Source organism: Octopus bimaculoides, chromosome 9 (assembly GCF_001194135.2).
Source record: "Octopus bimaculoides isolate UCB-OBI-ISO-001 chromosome 9, ASM119413v2, whole genome shotgun sequence".
Classification (NCBI taxonomy): Eukaryota; Metazoa; Mollusca; class Cephalopoda; order Octopoda; family Octopodidae; genus Octopus; species Octopus bimaculoides.
The window spans coordinates 56,399,644-56,419,350 of NC_068989.1; the positions used below are offsets into that span (position 1 = coordinate 56,399,644).

A 19,707-nucleotide genomic window follows, 5' to 3' on the forward strand; every position below is an offset into this window, starting at 1 on the left:
GATTGAAAGAGATGGAGGCAACAGCACTTTGAACATCCTCTAATAAACACTGCTTGTCACAATTCTATCCTGGTAACCAACTACTTGACAGAGATGGGCATCAAAACTGTCTCTCCACCCCCCTACAGTCCAGCCTTTGCACCCTGTGACTTTTGGTTGTCCCCCAAGCTGAATGAGAACTTCAGAGCAAGTTGTTTTGAAGACAAAGGAGGCCACGACGAAAGGATCCTGGACACCTTCACTTTGGAAGACTTTCATGGAGCCTTCACAAAGTAATTGTAGTGCTACAACAAGTGCATTGAAGCCAGAGGATCCTACTTTGAAAGAGTTTAGAGTTTTGTACTTCTTTGAAATTAATAAATGAAAAATGCTTGAAAATTTCTGGGATGCTCTTTGTATATATATTATGTATATATCTCCAACCCCTATGATTGATTGATTTCTACATGCTCATCAATGACAGAGAATAATAGCTTTTTAATAACATCCAATCAAGTCAATGCTTACAGAAACTAATGTTTGTCATGCAAATGAATGTAAGCTAGCAGAACCCATATTTCCTTTAATACAAGGGTCTCTAATCACCGATTCATAGACCAATACTGGGCCATGAATCATTTGGTCCTGGGTTACTCTTTTACCCTTTTACTTGTTGCAGTCATTTGACTGCGGCCATGCTGGAGCACCGCCTTTAGTCGAGCAAATCGACCCCAGGACTTATTCTTTGTAAGCCTAGTACTTATTCTATCGTACCTTTTGCTGAACCGCTAAGTTATGGGGATGTAAACACACCAGCATTGGTTGTCAAGTGATGTTGGGGGGACAAACACAGACACACAAACATATACACGACGGGCTTCTTTCAGTTTCCGTCTACCGAATCCACTCACAAAGGTTTTGGACGGCCCAAAGCTATAGTAGAAGACACTTGCCCAAGGTGCCACGCAGTGGGACTGAACCCAGAACCATGTGGTTGGTAAGCAAGCTACTTACCACACAACCATTCCTGCGCCTATGGTAGCACAGAAGGAATATATTTTAAAATTTCATTTCTTTTTATTGACTATTGTAGTCTGCAGGGTGATTTTGCATTATATATCTTTTACTTTTTGTTTCAATCATTAGACTGCAGCCATGCTGGGGCACTGCCTTGAAGAATAATTTTATTCGAATGAATTGACTCCAGTATTTATTCTATTGGGTTCTTTTGCTGAACCACTAAGTTATATGAATGTAAACACACTAGCATTGGTTGTCAAGTGGTGGTAGGGGATAAACACAAGGACACACACATGATAGGCTTCTTTCAGTTTTCATCTAGCAAACCCTCTCATAAGGCTTTGGTTGGCTGAGGCAAAAGTAGAAAACACTTACCTAAGAAGCCACGGAATGGAACTGAACCTAGAACCACGTGGTTGGGAAGCAAACTTCTTACCATACAGCCATACTTGTGCCTATGTAAGAATTAGCTTATATATTGTACACTTTGTGTTTTGTTATGCTCATAATTACTAGGTCTGCGGAAAAATCGCCATGCATGAAACTGGTCTGCAATGCAAAAGAGATTGCAAGAACCATTACTTTCAAAGCTGTATCAGAGATTTATTCTCATTTTATTTTTCCACTTTATAAGGTTACAGCCTCAAAATAATAACTATTTGTTAAGCACAATTCCAGTTGATTATAATTTGCATAAATGAATTAAGATATACTCTGTTGAAGCCTTGTGAGTTTTGATGGCAAATAGATAGTGTCCCTATGAATGCTATTCTCTGTTGAAACCTTATTGAGGTATTAACTCATTTTCTATTTGTGGAAGAGGCAGAGCCAGGAAGATGTGGGATGAGGTGGTGATGTATGATCTTTGCTAACAAGTGACCAAGACTTCTGGCAATTTACTGTGCTTGAGAAGACATGTCAAGTTAAGTGAAACTGTGGTCATGGCCAGTGCTGGTAATGTGTAAAAGGCACCTGTGCTGGTGACCCGTAAAAGGACCCATGCCAACGACATGTAAAAGGCGCCTGAGCCAGTGATACCTAAAAGACATCTAGTACGCTGTAGTTGGCATTAGGAAGGGCATCCAGCCGTAGAAACCAAACGAAAACACGACTGGAACCTGGTGCTTGGTCAAACCATCCAACCCATGCCAGCAATGCAAACAGATGTTAAATGGTGATGATCTGTCCTCTCAGACCAATGGCTACATGTTCATGTATTTTGTTAGTGTATGTGTAAATGTAGTCAAATTCAGCTTTCATAGTCAGCAAGTGAGTGTGGCATAAGATGTACCATGTTTTTGATAGTTGTTTTAGGTGTCTACATAGTTGGGAGCAGACACAGTCACCCTCCCAATCCTAACACCTTTACTCTCATGGAACCCTCCCAACCCTCACTCATGACCTAGAGCAGTGGTTCTCAAACCATTTTTTGCATATTGACTCCTTTGAGTCCTATTTTACTCTACTGGACTTCCATTTGATGAATATAAAAAAAATTTTACTGTATTTTTTTAATTGTATACAGCTGAGAAGACAGTATCATCATGAAATGAAGTGTCTTGCTCAAGAATTGAACTCATAACCTAAGCATCATGAGCTGAACACCTGAACTACTAGCCCATGTACTTTCACATGTATGTATTGTTTGCTTCTTGCTTGCTTGCTTCATGCTTTTGCTTGATGGAGCTGGGGTCATCCCAGGTTAGCGGTCCCAGAAGGGTCATCGTGCACAGAGCCGATCAGGTATACCAGTGCTCCCCATCACTGGCAGTCCCATGCCAGCCCCTCTGCATCCTCTGAGATGATGTCGAGCCTCTGGAGATCTTCTTTAGACATATCCAGCAATTTGGTGTGGGGCATCTTCCAGCTAGCAGTTGTGTTGAATGAGGAGTAAGGCCCTTGATAAGATGATCTGGCGGGAGGCAGGGGAGGACATGACTGCACTAGTGCATGCGGTGGATAACTGCATGTGCTGGTATGGACACATATGCATGTATAAATATATATATAAATGACCAAAAGTGCAGGCATGGCAGCATGTTTATAAAGTTAACTTAGCAATCATGAACTTCTGAATTCGATCCCCAGTCACAACACTTTGTACAAGTATCTTTTATTATAACCTTCAGTTGACCCAAATCTTGTGAGTGAAATTGAATAGATGGATAGTGTGTGGAGAGGCCTAATGGATGGATTGTGACTGTAATTGATAAGTCTAGTCTTGTCACAAACGGTATCAAGGTGATTCTGTCTGAGATGTTAATACAAATGATATGTATCTAAGACAGAGAGAAATTGGTCCACCAATGAGACTCAGATCATGTATAATAATTACCAAACAATAAATAATTTATATTTTATTTAAGAAGATGGAAGGGCAGGTGCTGTGTTATGTAATTAATCCTATGGTGACTCCACAAAATAATATTATCTTTTTTACGGAGATGAAAGGGCAGTTACCATATTGTGTAATCAGTCCAGTGATAACCTCATAACCAATAAAGACATGTGGTATCTATTTGAGGAAATGGAAGGGCAGGTACTATATTGTGTAATAAGAACCATGATGACTCCAAAGTGATAGACATATTTAAAATCTTGTCAAGAGGTTTGTAGTTGAAACATGATAATACAAATTGTTATCATTATGATTTTTTATTCATGTTATTACCTTGCCGTGTTCCAGTTTTATTTTTAAAAGCAATATTCTACTGAACATTATTCTAATTCCTGATGTCAACTATCAACTGGTTAGTGCCATTAATCACAGGTGGAGATGTGACATATGATGCTCATACACAGAGTTATATACAAACTATCATCTGCAATATCTTGTTTTATTTGCCAAGGTGATGTGGCTTGGATATGCCCATTTGAACACACAGTGCCATTTGTTATGCTCTGAAAGTCATCTGATTCACAAAGCCATTGTCCTAAGACAAATATTTCTACATTGTTATTCTATAGTGTCCCAATATTTTTATAAATAGGTTATCTTAAACTAACCCAATTTCTGATATCTTTATCAACTGATTAGTATTATAAGCCACATATGATTTGGGGAAAGACAGGCAGACTCAGGTTTACCATATACAATAGCCATGTGTTATGTTCTCATGTTCCTCTGTCAACTGGTACATAAGGTTCAAAATCTTGAGATCTTATCCCATCATATCTTTTTTCATATCTCTTTGGTCTTCTTCCTCGGTCAAATGCACACACACACACACACACAAATTTGAACAAAGACTTAGCAGAATAAGGAGTACAGAGACAGTTCACTTTGTCAAGTTCTGGCAGGCCTTGAGAGAAGATTTGAGCTAGTAGTGAAAATGTTTGGTATATCCCAAAGCAGCAAGTGGTAGGCAAGTGGTGGTGTGTGCTTATGGCTTAAATGTGCAGCTGGTCATTGTATAAATGTAAATTCAAATTTGAGCACAATTTGTTGCTTAAAGTCAATGTACCTCCCAAAGGAGAAATCCAATTGGTGAGAAAAGCTGAGGGAAATGTTTCATATCTAATGATGGTTTCAAATTTTGACACAAGAGGAGGGGGATAAGTCGATTACATCAATCCCCAGTATTCAAATGGTACTTATTTTATCAACCCTAGTGGTACGTAAAAAGCACTCACTTCACTCTGCAGGGTGGTTGGTGTTAGGAAGGGCATCCAGTGGTAAAAACCATGCCAAAACAGACACAGTAGCCTGGTGTAGCCTTCTACCTGGCCAGCTCCTGTCAAACTGTCCAACCCATGCCAACATGGAAGGTGGTCATTAAATGATGAAGATGAAGATGAAAGGCAAAGCTGACCTGGACAGAATTTGAACTCAGAACATAAAGATGGACGAAATGTCACTAAGCATTTTGTCCAAGTCTACTAACAATTCTGCCAGCTGGTTGCTTTTTCCTTCAGTAATATTGGACATAGAAAATAGCTTTAGGCCAACATGAGTCTATCGCTTGCTACAAATGAATGATAATATCTTTTTGAAGGAGGAAACGGGCCAATATCAATGTGAATGTTGGCGGTGGCATCATCATCATTATCCTTTAATGACCATTCTCCATGCTGGCATGGGTTGGATGGTTTGACCAGAGTTGACAATCAGGAGAGTTGCACCAGGTTCCAATCTAATTTGGCTTGGTTTCTATGGCTGGATGCCCTTCCTGACGCCAGCCACTTTACAGTGTGTGCTGCTGGGTGCTTTTAACATGGCACCAGCATGAGTGCTTTTATGTGGCACAGGCACAAGGCTCTTGCAGGCCATTCCTCTTCACCAAGGGGAATATGTTGTAAATAAACTGTTGGTGGAGTGAAATTACTACATGGAGTGGTAGTAGTATATGGTGGGAAAATTTAGCATGTTGGCAGCTAAGGTAAGCTCGTGTTTGTCATGTTTCTTTGTTTTTCATAATTGATCCTAAATAACAGCCAGTCAGTAACTATTGTATAACACAGATTTCAGAGTCATCACCATTGTTATCATTTAACATTCATTTTCCATGTTGGCACCAGAAAATGAAAATGTGTGATGCCAAGTAGCTGAGATGAACAGCAATGTCACTCTGAGTTTGTGGAATTGCCTCAAAATCAACCATTAGCGACTGAGCCAACATCAAGATGGTAGCAGGAACAGAGCTGAGATATCACATATCTGAAGTAAATTCACTGATGTGGGCCACTTTGTCGATTGACTTATCTTGGGTGATGACATAGAAGCAACAATGATGGCATGAATGAGTGGTTTATTGTCTATCAATGCTTGCAAAAGGTGTTCTTCAAGCAAACAGAGTATGGAAAAGTAAATCATTATTGTAGCAAGACAGGAAAGATCTGTTTTGTTGCTGTGGTGTAGTTCAGTTATGCCATGGAAGATTCCAGCCAATCAGAGCTGGAGGCATATGAATAAAATGGCAGTGATCAGCCTTAGCTGTAGGAACTCATGACAACAGCGAAGCAGTAGTTTCAAATTAGTTGCAGATTTGATGGTGTAGAAGCAACATTGCTTTCTTGACATGTTACATTTTCTGTGTCTACCACAAGCAACTCATTTGATTAATATCAGCTTCCACTCTGCTCATCAGTGTATATATTAAATCATGCGACTTTTCCTGATTCGCATACACATATATTTAGTTCCCATTCATATACAGGATTTATTCTTGTTACCACTTGCTAGCACTCATTACACTACTGAATAAATTTCAATGTTTTTGTTTTATAAACTTGCCTTCTGAATATTCTTTATTCACAGCTCTTTAAGAAATCACTGAATATGGATTTTTTTTCTATGAACAGTTTTTAAAAACATGCTAACTACACACATTATGTTACAACTCGAACACATTACATATAGGAGACATTCCTTCCAACTTACATCAGTGACTCACATGTAATACTATCAACTCTTGGTCAAATGATGTGTATTGAGTTTCTGCAGAACCAAGTTTCCTTAAGGAGAAGGCAAGGGTTGCTAATTGTCATCAGTGGTTGCTTGTTGCAAAACCTGATCCCGCTGCTGTAAGTGAAGTGTCAAAGTAAAGTCTGGTCGGAACACAATGTATTGGGTGATGTTACAATATGGCATCGGCAAGAGCACACAGATGTAGGCAGCTGTTCTAATATTTCTGAAGTATACCTTGATTCCCAAGTTTTATCTCTTCAGTGCAGACATGGCCATATGAATGCAGAGTTCACTTTGCTATTGCATGATCTTGAGTCCTATGATACTGCATAGTACCATAGACAAGTATCTTTTACTGTAGCCTTGGACTAACTAATGCCTTGTGAGTGAAATTAGTTGATGCACCCTGTATGGAAACTTATTGTGTGTATGTGAGCATGTGTGTGTTTTATGTTCTTTGCTTCACATGAAAAGCATTGAGCTACAGCTAATGATGTTATGTTGACATTCTCTGGCAACAAAATTGCCCTCTGTTCTATTGAAGATATGAGAGATAAAAAATTCTCCAACTGAAAAATAGATAAAGGTCAGTGATAGGAAGAGAATCTAGTCGTAAAACAATGCTTCAACAAATGACAAATAGAAGTTGATGATTCCTAAGAGATCATGAAGTTGGTATTTTGTGCAGCAAGTGGGAATTCTTTGATTGCATAAACTTGATTTTTAAGCAGTTTCATTCATTCTGTGGTTGTTGTATGTTTAAAGAAATTTAGTGCAACTTCAAATTCAAATTTGTTGGAGTTGATTGTAATGCTAATCTTTCGAGGTACTGTCTCAGGTGATGCTTGGGATTGGTGCTGACTATACAAATGTCATCTATGTAAACAAATACAAAATCTAGTCTTTGACTTATTAGCTGATGACTCTTCAAGCCAAATGGCACAGTGATTATAGTTTTGTTTGTATCAAATGAATGAACTGAAATCTGGTGATAGGCATGTATAAGACTGATTAAAAGATATTTTTCAATACAATTAAGTTGTAAATTCTTGTACAAGTAACAGTGGGAATCTGTCAGGTAAAATGATGCTGTTTAATGCTCAGCAATTCCATTGTGGTCTATAACTTTAATCTGAGATACCATATGAAGCACAGATGTCAAACTGCATCATGTATTTCAACTCTTGTTTAGCAACAGTTTCATGTTCAAGCACAAGTCTTCTTGCATGGGTAAAAACAGGATGTTGTCTTTTAGTTTTGATTTCATGCATAACATTGTGAGGTACAGGTGCATTGCATGACCCTTTAGCTTTCATATTTCTTTGTCAAATGTATTGCTTACATATTCACATTGTTTTGAATTAATCACGCATTATCTTGTAGCATCAAAATTTCAATGGTGTGTTCATATATTTCTAGAATGACATTTTAGAGTAGGTGTGAGAGGTTGGATTTCATCAGTTTTAACATAAAACAGGTAGAATATGGCCAGATTAAATGCAAAAGAGTTAATGGGGATCTAATGACTTTGACTTGGTGAGAATTTTTGAATACACAGTCTGAGGTCATGCAATGTATCTAAATGAACTGTATGAGAAGGTTGCTATTGCTGTAATATTTCTGTTGATACCCTGGTTGGTAGTGTTATCCACAAAAGTGATGATAAACAATAATTGTTAGTGTTTTAAGAAATTAGAGCTACTGATAGGATTGTGGATATCTTCAGTATCAAAACTCCACTGGAAAGTGTAACAAAATCCTAAATCTAGATTTAGGGAATGTCTTTCAAATGTTGTGATTGAGTTTCTATCAATGGCTTGTAGATGTAAGCCTATTTGTGGTTGGTATCTTTCTTCATGAGTTGACAGAATGATAGTGATCTCAGAGCTGGTATTTCATCATCATCATTTAATGTCTGTTGTCCATGCTGGCATGGGTTGGATGGTTTGACCAGAGGTGGCAAGCTGGGGAGCTGCACCAGACTCCAGGCTGATTTGACATGGTTTGCATGGCTGAATGCCCTTCCTAATGCCAACCACTTTACTTGCTGGATGCTTTTACGTGGCACTGCATGGGCCCTTCTATGTGACACAGCACAGGTGCCTTTATGTGGCATTGCATGGGCACTTATGAAATGAAATCACTCATTTGTTTTAAATTTGATAAAGTAACATATACATCTATTCAAGAAAGTTTCTCAAGACAAATCTTGCAGATTTGCAGCTTTTGATAGAACACTTACATTAAGTAAGATATATTGCATGTTGTCCCAACAAATCATTTGTGATTTGCTATTATTTCCAGCAGGTCAAACAACCAGATAGAGGCTCCCTTGATGACTTGTATGAGGCCTGATCAATTAATATCTGGACTGGTGCTATAAAAACAAAATGACATGTACCAATTTGGCATTTAATCTCCTTCAAAGTAGTCCCCTTTGGAAATCACACAATCCATCGCTGTTTCCATTGATGGAAGCATTCCTGGAACTCATTTTCTGGGATAATCAGCAGCTACCTCATAGCATTCCCTTTGATTTCCTCGATGTCCTGAAATCTTTCTTTCAAGTGGGATTTGATTTTTGGAAAGAAGAAAAAGTCGCAAAGGGTGAGATCTGGGGAATACAGAAACTGTCGGATCTGAGGAATGCTGTGCCTAGCCAAAAATTGCTGCACGAGCTGCGCTGAATGGGCAGGTGCATTGTCATGGTGCAATTGCCACTCACCGGATGCATGCAATTGTGGCCTTTTCCGACAAATAACATCTCACAAACACCGCAAAACGTCACGGCAGTACTCATTTTCTGTCTGACCAGGTGGAGCATGCTCATGATGAACAATCTCCTTGTAGTCGAAGAAAATGGTTGCATTACTTTGATTCATTCATGCGTTCTTTGATCTCGGAGAGATTGGGGTCTTCCATTGTGAAGACTGAGCCTTTGTTTCTGGGTCATAGCCATAGACCCATGATTCATCACTTGTTAAGACTGTTTTCAAAAAGTTTTCATCGTTCTCAACACAATCAAGGAGATCTTGAGCAACTGAAACCTGAGTGTTGTTTTGGTCAGCTGAAAGCAGTTTTGGCACAAACTTGGCAGACACGCATCTCATACCCAAATCTTCTGTGATAATGGACTGAACTGAACCATAGCTAATCTGTACATCCTCTGATAACTCATGGATGGTGATCTGACAATTTCTCCTCACAGCTGCACGCACATCTGCGATGCTTTTCTCAGTTCTGCTTGTTGTGGGTCTCCCAGAATGTTTGATATTTTTTCGGTCATACACTTTTTGCAACTTTACGTAGGTCTCTGAGCAGGTATTGCCAAGCTTTTGGCAAAATTTGATGCAAATTCTCTGCTCAACTTTCTCAGTCTTGATCAATACGATGATCCCACACTACATACTTTCCTTCCAAGCACTGCTGTAAACAGAAGTGAGCTAGAACGTTAAAACTTAGTGTGCATGCACAGCAGAGTTCAAGGTCAAACTGTGCCAAGCAGTTTTACTCTGCATGCTTTAGCTTCGTTACTATGGCAACAGTCTGGATACTTATTGATCAGACCATATATTTTGAGATATCAAAAGATAAAAATTCCACCATTTGTTTATCTAACTTCTTTCACTTTTTCTCTCCCCCTCACACCTTTATTTATAAATATTTTCCTTTTAATCATGCTCTAAGCATTAGCCTCATATACCAAATTAAGTATGATGAATCAACAGAAACATTCAAGTGTTTGACAAAAATACCTTGAAGAATTTGATTTGGTTCTTTATTTTATATTCTAAGAGCTCAACCAGGCATGGTATGTTTATCTATATCTAATAAAAAAAAAGGGGTGGGGAGCCCTTTTGTGCATTTGTATGAAAATAATTCCATGACAAGCACACAGCACATGTTGTTAAGGCGGTCATGAAAAACCATTCATTGAGCTGATAGTACAAGGAAGACAAACTAAATGAGTTTGCTCCACTAAACCAGTTTATGTGGTAAAATATAAATAAATAAATAAAGAAAGAAAGAAAGAAGAAAATAATAACACTGCATGGTAGAGGTGGAAGAAAAGTTGTGAAGTAGTAGGGTGAGGATATATATAAAGTAGAAGTAGGCCAAAAGAAGTTTTGGCATGAAGTGGCTTGGTCAAATCTCATAAGGTTTGGTGTTCTAAATGAAAATGGTCCAAGACTGAGTTATCTACCTAATTAAAACCATACATTAAATTATTGAGAAATTGATTAGAGGATATATATGTTGACTTGGCAAAGGTGAATAATAATAATAATAATTCCTTTTAATTTTGACACAAAGCCAGCAATCTCAAAGGGAAGGGGAAGTCGGTTACATTGACTCTAGCGCTCAACTGGTACTTATTTCATTGACCCCAGAGCTCAACTGGTACTTATTTCATCGACTCCTAAAAGATGAAAGGCAAAGTTGATCTTGGTGACATTTGAACTCAGAACATAAAGACGGACAACATTACAACTAGCCATTTTGCCCGGTGTGCTAAAGATTCTGCGAGTTCACCACAACAATAATAATAATCATTTCAAATTTTGGAACAACACCAGAAATTTCAGGGGAGTGATATGTCGATTATATTGACCCAAGTGTTTACCTAGTACTTATTTTATTGACCTTAAAGTCGACCTCAGTGGAATTTGAACTCAGAATGTAAAGACAGAGGAAATGACACTAAATCGGTTTCAAATGTTGGCACAAAGCCAGCAACTTCAGGGGAGTGGGGGGTAAGTTAATTACATTAACCCCAGTACTCAACTGGTACTCATTTTATCGACACTGAGAGGATGAAAAGTAAAGTCGACATTGGCAGAATTTGAACTCAGAACACAAAGAGGGACGAAATGCCACTAAGCATTTTGCCTGGCATGCTCATATGTTTGTACTGCACATTATGTCACTCCCTCCATCAAATCAATGTTGTCTGAACAGGTGTGCTGTGTACCACGTATCAGATGTCGAAGTGATTGCAGAGCAATGGGAAACAAAGTATTTTGGTCAAGAACACAATGCACTCCTTGAAACCACAATCTCACAATCATGAGTGCAACACCCTAACCACCAGGCCATTATAATAACAATCTTTTCTACTAAAAGCACAAGGCCTGAAATTTGTAGGGAGGGACTAGTTGATTACATTGACCCCAATGTTTCACTGGTACGTAATTCATTGACCTCGAAAAAATGAAAGGCAAAGTTGACCTCGGTGGAATTTGAACTCAGAGTATGAAGACAGATGAAATACTGCTGAGCATTTCGCCTGGTGTAAAAACGATTCTGCCAGTTTGCCACCTTATATAATAATAATAATAATAATAATAATAATAATAATCCTGAAATTTTGGGGGAGGGGACTAGTCCATCACATCAACCCCAGTGTTTCACTGGTACTTAATTTATCGTCCTCGAAAGGATGAAAGGCAAAGTTGTCTGTCCTTATTTCCACTCTAGCACAAGGTGGACGGATCTACAATACAAGACTGTTCCATTCATCTCATCTGTGAAGCCTAGTACTCGGATATCTAATCTCACTATTTCATTCCATGTCTTCCTTGGTTACCCTTAGCCAGAGACACTATCTAATATCAACTCCCAACACTTTTTTAACATGGCATGCATTCTCCATTTACACTGCATGTCTCTATACTAATGCAGTTTAGTTTTTTTTGCATACATTACCTTAGTGCATGTAAGCACACATGCCCCATGCATGCGAATAATACCCACACAACAGCTTAACTACAATTGCCCTCAACTTTGTATGTAAATTCAATTATCATCATCATCATCATTTATACTATTTGAGGTCGGTTTCCATTTATAAATTCTTCCATCCCTATCACTGCTGAAAAACACCTTTCTACCACTAGAACCGGCACCACACTCAACTATCTCTTCACATTCTCTGGAACTACTGCTTATACCTTACCACCATCACCACAACCAGTATCAGTCCCACCAAAACCACCACCACCGCCAGCACAATCAGCAGTACCACCACCACTAGCACTACTACCACCTCTTTACCATCACTGAAAGTACGACTCACCTCTCATCACCACAACCACCAACCCTAGTCCTAACCCCACCACCACCACCATTGGCCTTCCACCCTCCATCCCCCTGAAAAACATAAACCCAGCTTCATACACAGCTGACATCACATCCACATCCTTCCACTATTCACCAGATGCAGCTGCACAACCACCCCGAACCTACCCACCGCCCTACACCACCCACTCCAAAAGCCTGGTTCCAAAAACAAACAGATTTAAAAGAGGCACCTACTCAATAAACCATTTCCCTTTGTGCCAACAAGGGAGCTATGACCTGCTAGAAATGATAGCTAAATCTTTTTTCAAATCATACCACTTAACAGTTGTGTGGGTTCAAATTCCATCCCACTGTGTGGCACATTGGACAAGTGTTTTCTATAGCCCCAGTCTGTCCAATACTTTGAGAGTGAATTTAGTTGATGGAAACTGTGGAAGTTCATTCTATGTATATGTATATGTGTGTGTGTGTGTGTGTGTTGCCCCCACTGCTTGAAAACTGGCGTTGGTTTGTTTATACCCTTGTAACTTAGAGGTTCAATAAAAGACACTGCTAGAATAAATAGCAGACTCAGAATAAAGCACTAGGTCAATTTATTTGACAAAATCCTTCAAGGCGGTGCCCCAGCATGGCCACAGTCTAATAACTGTGATGAATATAAAAATTAACAGGAGAAAAACAAGGCGAAGAAGAAGGTAAAGAAAAAGGTGATGGTGGTGAAGAAGAAGAGGAAGAAGGTGAAGGAGAAGAGGAAGAAGGTGAAGAAGAAGAAGAGGAAGAAGGTGAAGGAGAAGAGGAAGAAGGTGAAGAAGAAGAAGAAGAAGAAGAACAACAACAACAACTTCAACTGCAGCCAACCAGCAACATATTCAACACCAAAATCTACAGACAGAGAAATGGAGTGCACAATAGAGAAAGTACATGTCAAAACTGCAGTACTGCACCATATGCAACTAAACACTGCATGCCATAATGTGCACTACAGGGGGGGCCTCATCTGCAGCTATGGACTGCACTTAGTTGCTTGGGTGACATATCAACATGCCCTAGAATTGCTCACTTGTACAGCAGGTAGATGATACCATCTGTGTATGAGCATGTGTATATTTTTTTGTGGAGGTGTGACAAGATTGCTGTTGTTGTTTAGCCTTGGGTTGGCGGTGATTAAGCAGACCTACTTACAATCAAAAGCAATCCAGCCAAGACCACATTGCCTAACTTGTTTTCTTTTTCCAACACAGTAGCGCGAGATTGGAGGAGATTTGGCTTCTATTTCTAGCAGAATGAGTGACCACCCAGAGGCTCAGTGTGAAGATGTTGGCAGTGGTGGTTGCAGCAGTAACAGTAGTGATGGTAACAAATGTGGGGGTGGGGAGAGGCTGGTGGTGGGGTTGTGATGGTGATGGATTGGAAGATGAACAAACCTGTGGGGATGGAGGAGGAGGAGGAGGAAGCAGGGGTTATAGCATAACATCAGTTTATAAATATTTAAGCATGTAACTGGTTTACACCTGTATTTCTTATGACATGCATGCAGTTCATAACATCATCATCATCATCTCACCGTCTACTTTTGTAAATGTCGTAAGGACAAATTAAAACAGAGAAGAAACCGTTAGGCTCGCTCCAATTTGGCAGTCATTGTTGTTTAGCCCCAGGTCAGCCTTCATCAAGTAGATCAGTGGCTAAAGGCACCCCAGTCATGACAGTGTGTCTAAGACTACATTATCTAATGTGTGCTCTTAGGTGTGATTTGAGGAGGATTTGGCTGCTATTTCTGGTAGGTTGTGTGACCCTGTAGAGGCTACCTTGTTGGTTTAATGGAGGATCAATAATAAAAGGTAGAGGGTGAGAATGTGGTGGTGGAGTGGAGAATGTTTTATAAAAGAGCAGTAATCAAAGAGGCAAAGAGGGGGGGGGTGAGAGAGAGAGATAGAGAGAATGAGAGGGTTAGAGAAAGAGATGGGTTAAAGAAAAAGTGAAGAAGGAGAGAACAACAAACAAAACTATGGAATAAAAACAAAGTAAACCTGCTTTTACTTCTAGTTGTCAGATTAAATAAATGATGATGGCGGTGATGGTGATGGTGTTCATTTACCAATTTGAGTTCTGTAGCCACAATATCTAGAGTTGGTGCTAGTCACAGAAATAATGTGGTTGTGGTGGCTTACATCCTTTTCCACCCTTAAGATGTAACTAACATTAAGGAGATTTGTTTGAGATTCTCAACTGTAGGATTTCACCACTATAACACCACTAGAAGTTGATCAAATCAATTGCTGGTCACTGCTGGGAATGAATTTTCATCTCCCTCTGATATTTATTGCATTTTTAACACAGCAAGTGCATAAGAGACGCTTTCTCAGGAAAAAATACTGCAGCAACTGACTTATTGACAATGTGTAAACATTAAGTATGTGATATAAAGTGTTATTTCAATTAAATACTGCCTCAGCTGTGTGTACTGGATTTTAAATCAGGTGGATGGCCATTTGCAACATCAGTGAATGTTATATTCAGTTTTTCCTATATCAAAGACAGTATTCTGAAAGTGCCCCAAATGGCTGAAATGCATCCTGTGCTTTTGCAGGTTGTTGTTGGCATGAATTTTCATCTCTTTCTCTCTCTGATATTTGTTGTTTTTAACTCAGCAAGTCCATAAGAGACGTCTCAGGACAAACATTGCACTAACTGGCATATCGACAGTGTATATACATTTTGTATGATACATAGGTCCCTATTTTAATTAAATACTGCCTCAGTATTTAATTAAACTAAAAGAGCAGTGATCAAAGATACACAAACATGCACATACACATATATATACAAGCATCTCCTATATTATGAAAACCCAGGTTACAGAATTCCAAACTTACAGAAGACAGCAAAGCATGACCACTAACTTTAGGATATAATTCTACCTTTATGGAAACTTGGTTTTATTTTACCAATTTAAAATGCTAAAAATTGCCACCACCACTGTCTCTGTTTTTAATCTTCAATTTCTCATACTTGCAATGAGACAGATAATTCACTGGGTAAAGTATCTACAGCCAGATGCTCTTCCTACCAGGGCAGGACATATTTTCATAGAAGATAGGGAATGAACAACACTGCTTATATGATGGTAACACTTGTTTACAACTATTGCATGATGTCAAGAAAAGGAGACCCAAGCACACACACACACATAATGAACTTCTTTCATTTACAATCATACATAATCCATTCAGTGTTTTAGTAGTCTTGGACCTATATTAGGAGACACTTGCCAAGAGTGTCATGCAGTGGAACTGAACCCAAAACCATGAGCTGGAATGAAAATCTTCACCCAACAGCCATGCCTGCACCAGATATATATATATATATACACGTGTGTGTGTGTGGGATGAAGTATAGAAGGCTGATCTCAAATTGCAGAAACCTTATGAAGGAGATAACAGAGGGTTGCGATATGTGGTGCATTGCTGTACTTGAGATGACCCACTCAGCACAACAAAACAGAGATCCTAAAACCAAGGTGCCATGCAAAAAAGCATTGGTGTGGGTGCTGGTGGCATGTAAAAAAAACCCAGTACACTCGAGACCATGCCAAAACAGATTATGGAGCCTGGTGTAGCCCCTGGTATTACTGGCTCCTGTCAAACCACCCAACCACGCCAGCATGAAAAATGGATGTTAAATGTTGTTGTTGATGATGATATGTATAATAATAATAATTTTTTTTTTATCATAAATGATCTTAACATTCTTTTTACTTTATATAAAATATTCTTTACATTCTACTGTTGTTTTATTGCTATTTATTTACAAATATTATAAATTTTATAGGTAAAATATTTTTCTTGGAACGAATTACAATTTATAACATTGCTACTATGGAAAATCATTGCTCTATTTTACAAGCTTTTGCTTTACAAGCAGTCTCTGGGAATAAATTAACTTGTATATCAAGGCATTACTATAATTTACTAATTCAGGTATCTACATAAAAGCTTCCATAATGAACTGATTTCATATAATGTAGAGGAAGTGGTCCTTCAAAAACAAAAAAAAAAACATCCCTCAACACAAGTTACCTTTAAGTAGATGAAAGGAAATATCAAAATGACAGGAGAGTTTTTAACTCAGATCAAAAATAACATAAAGCAATGAACTAGATATACTAAATCTCATGGCCTAGATCTCTGTCAATAACACAGGAAAGTTTGTGTAGTGAACCATGATTATGAAGGTATGTAATATACAGTTATACATATACACATACACATACAGAGAACCATCCATCATAATGCATATATTCAAGTAAGCACTAGATAAAATTAGTACTCACTACAAGAGGCAGACTTTATAGGTTATGTTTTGAGGCTGAATCTTCACAAATTCACAGATCTCTAGTTCCTTTTTATATACATTTGTTCTTTCCTTTTTATGGTTATTTTCTCATATTGGCATAGGTTGGATTGCACAAGTATTTATTTGAGGTAGTTTATTTATATCTGTACTTCCTTGAAAATCACTGAGCTACAAGTAGTTACACTCCTGTCACTTGCTCTGTCAACAAATCGTTTGCTGGCTCTGCACCTTTGTAAACATGTGGAATGAGATGTCCTTAACTTGTAAAACAGCTAAGGGTTAGTGACATGGAGTGCATCTGGCTTTAAAACAATGCCTCAGTAATATATACATCTAAGCCATACATTGAACAAAAAAAAAAGGATGTAAAAATAAGCAAATATACACATACATATTTCCCTAAACTCATCCCTTATCAACTGTGAAAGGATGAAAACTAAGTTCACCTGGGAGAGATTTGAGCTCAGACACAAATTAATCAAAACAAATACTGTAGTGCATTCTCTGCAACCCTCTAACAACTCTGCCTGTTCCCCTTATCTGTTACTTGTGGTAATGCTGTGGGCACTGCCCTGAAGGGGTTTTGTCAAACAGTTTGACTCCAGTATCTATTTTTTATATTTTGCACTCATTTCTATTGGTTTCTTTTGCTTACATGGATGTAAACAAACCAACTCCAGCTGTCAAGTGGTGGTGCCGACGAAAACAAAAACACACACATACATACATTCACAAGGCATTGGTCATCTAGAGGACACTTGCAAAAAGTGCTGCATAGTTGGACTGAACCCAAAACCACATGGTAGCAAAGCAGGTGATGACAAGAATAGATGGTGGTGGGGTGTGAAGGTATAAACTGGATAGCAGGTGACTTTGGAAGAATATTAACAAAAACAAAATCCATGGGAGGGGTGCTTGCATCAGGTTTATACAGGAAGTTGGGTCTTCTGCAACAAAGACCATTGCCAGTTGACATGGTATTCAGTCATCTTCATCAGATAAAACATCTTGAAATAATTCTTCATCATCTCTTCCTGAGTCTTTCTTGGTCTCCCGTGTGTGTTTGTGTGTGTAAATATCTATATATATAAAACTGAGAATGTGTGTCTGTCTGTCAATCTGTATAAGTGCATCACTAAAAGTCAAGAACTACCCAACTGATTTCATTCAAATTTTACACATGCCTTACTTAGGGTCCATGCAGTGTCATGGGCCAAAATAGTTTTCAACTTTTTGCCCAAACCAAGCCCGGAGCAGTCTCTTCTCTCTTACACTATTTCAGTATTATGTGTCAAAAGTGAAACAATAACATCTCTATTGTAATGTGAGATAATACTTTCACTATTATCTCACATATATACATGCATACACACGCATATATACATCTGCACATATACATGTATATATATATAGATTTATATGTATATCTACGTATATATAGTTGAAAAATTTCGTTACAGGTATAAATATACCATAAACAATTATAGAAAATGGAGGAAAAAACGATGTTGATCAATGTTTCTTTCCTTGTTAAGTTCTCTTTGGTTTTTTTCTCTGCACGTATGTACATTTTTACTTAAATATTGTAACTTTTTTCAAACATAGTCTTGCTTATCACTTTTTAGCCTCGTGTAAAATATATATATATATATATTTTCTTTTTGCAATATTAATATGTATATGTATAACTCTCTATGGTCTTTTTTCTACTAGTCCACATGTAATGTTATATTCTATACACACGTGACCCTGTTTATTATACTTTGTCTCAACCTGTTAACATTTTTTTAAACATATCCATTAAATTTTTATTCTTATTTTTATGTTATAGTTTACCGCACATATGGACACTGATATGTCTATTTTTTTTCTCTTTCATCTGTCTTACTATTATTATTACTGTTATTTTTACCCTTTTACAACTTGCTTGTAAATATCCGATTTTTTTCCCTATTACTACATTTGTATTCTCCCTTATTCTATCTTATTTTATCAAACCTTTTTTGATGTCCTTTTTTCCTACATATGTATGTATATATACGTGTATATATATATATGTATGTATATATATGCATAAATATATGTATGCATGTATATATGTGTACATATATATGTATGTATATGTATGTGTGTGTGTGTGTGTGTGTGTGTGTGTGTGTATATATATATATATAGATTTATATGTATATATAAGTATTTATGTGTGTGTATATATATATATATATATATAGATGTGTATATGTATAGATGTTTATATACATACATACACACACACACATATATATATATATATATACTTGTAGGTATATATGTGTATATAGATATGTATATATATAAGATTCAGTAGGGTATATAATACCACGTGCTAAAATCAGAGTCATTGCTACAAAAACCAATATAAAAATTACAATAAATTACGCATGTATGTTTATCATAATTTTTATGGTTGTTTTTGGAGCAATGACTCTGATTTTAGCAAGTGGTATTATATACACTACAGAATCTTAAATTACTTTACTTTGTGCCTGTAAAGGTGTGAACTTGCTAGCCACTTTATTATAACTATAAATAACGGTAATAATACTTCTTTATTTAAATTTTTTGTTTACGATAGTTTCTTTTAAACAGAGCGGGATGTTTAAAGTAAGGAACACACAGGAGCTAATGCAGTGAATATTTTAGAAATAAGTGTTAAGTGTTATTTTCAACTGAAGGTCGCAGAGTATGTTTGTCATGCAAAGTGTGAAGTCAATTGGTATTGAAATATACATTACTTACTGATGTATTCAAAGCAAAAGTAAGCCTATTTCTGATATGTTCATGGCATTGTGTGTGTGTGTGTATATATATATATATATATATAT

The 19,707-nt window shown here is 37.6% G+C and overlaps 1 protein-coding gene across 1 annotated transcript in view; it reads right to left on the minus strand.

Annotated features, from left to right (window-relative positions):
- Positions 1–19,707, minus strand: part of LOC106873121 (structural maintenance of chromosomes protein 6) — a 147,570-nt gene that overhangs the window by 971 nt on the left and 126,892 nt on the right. The gene's annotated exons all lie outside the window — the stretch shown is intronic.